The sequence below is a fragment of the Tachypleus tridentatus genome, chromosome 8, assembly GCF_004210375.1.
Source record: "Tachypleus tridentatus isolate NWPU-2018 chromosome 8, ASM421037v1, whole genome shotgun sequence".
Lineage (NCBI taxonomy): Eukaryota > Metazoa > Arthropoda > Merostomata > Xiphosura > Limulidae > Tachypleus > Tachypleus tridentatus.
In genome coordinates, this window is record NC_134832.1 from 34,036,530 (window position 1) to 34,037,961 (window position 1,432).

A 1,432-nucleotide genomic window follows, 5' to 3' on the forward strand; every position below is an offset into this window, starting at 1 on the left:
AGTTTAATATCATCAACAAATTCAGATAGTCACCCGTTAGTGCAGCTGTAAATCTATGGTTTTTTACATCGTTATAGTAGAGGGTCCAATTCCCCTCAGTGGACACAGCAGCTGGTCAGATGTGGCTTTGTTATAAGAAAAACACAAATTTAAATAGTCTACTGATCACTATTGCTTCTAGGTCGTTGATGTAAATAAAAAAGAGCAAATAACTCTAAATTGTCACATTCATGATATAAATCTAGATTAAATGAGCTTCATTTATATTAATCCTCTGCTTTTTTCCATCGAGCTACTTTTCTATTCAATAAGTCCATGCACCTATAGATATAACTTTTTGAACAAGTCTTTACGTGGCACCCTGTCAAATGTTTTCTGAAAATCTAGATAGTTTAAATCCACAACCTTACACTTATCCACATAAACATTTATCTCTTCAATAGAATATCCAAATATTAATAACAAAATATTTTGTTATACTGAAACTATGCAGTCTTTCCAACAATAGTTTAAATGTTGCTAAATGATTTTGTATAGCATCAGTTATCGGGCTTTTAAAAAAGTTTCCTACCTCATATGTAAGACTAACAGGCCTGTAATCAGTAAGTCAATTTTTATCATTTTCCTTGAAACTAAATTAGCACCAGACAACTTCCAATATTTTGACATCTTCCTCCTATTATAGGACTTAGCTAAAACACCACTAAAAACCGGGTTTTGATATCCGTGATGGACAAAGCACAGATAGCTCATTATGTAACTTTGTGCTTAATTCAAAACAAACAAACAAATAAAAAATATTAACACCAGAATCACTCCTTTATTTGGTATTGTGGAAAAAACCTTTTCAAGTTTACAAAGTGTATTTGTAATTAATAATAAGCGCAATATTATTGCCATGCGTTAATTGACTTTAATTAATATAGGCTATAGTTCTCTGTCCACGAGGGTATGGAAAACAGATTTATAGTGTTACAAAACACCTAGAAATATTGATGAGCTATCGGTGGCTTTTGTTTTGCATTATTCTTAAAAAATCCAAAACTTTTTCAGAATTAACAATACAGAAAATAAAATGTACCCAAAATATGAAATTAACGATAACTATTTCATCCACAGAATTATTTCTCATTGATATTGTTGTGGCAATTCCTTTACTGATAACTTCAATAATATACAAGCAGAACGTCGAAACTTGTTTCTATAATACTGGATCTTTATATTATTTTATACGATATCATATATTAACCTACTATTTATTGTTAAAGTGTAACTATCATTCTTTGTCTGTATGTTTTTTTTATTTCTGGCAATAATTTCTTTATTATGCGCCTTTTTATTTATTTTTAGTAGTAAAATAACATATTTTATGGGCAAAGTTTGTTTCCATGTTCATAATGTTCAAAATATATTTCTCTCACCCTTAAACTTT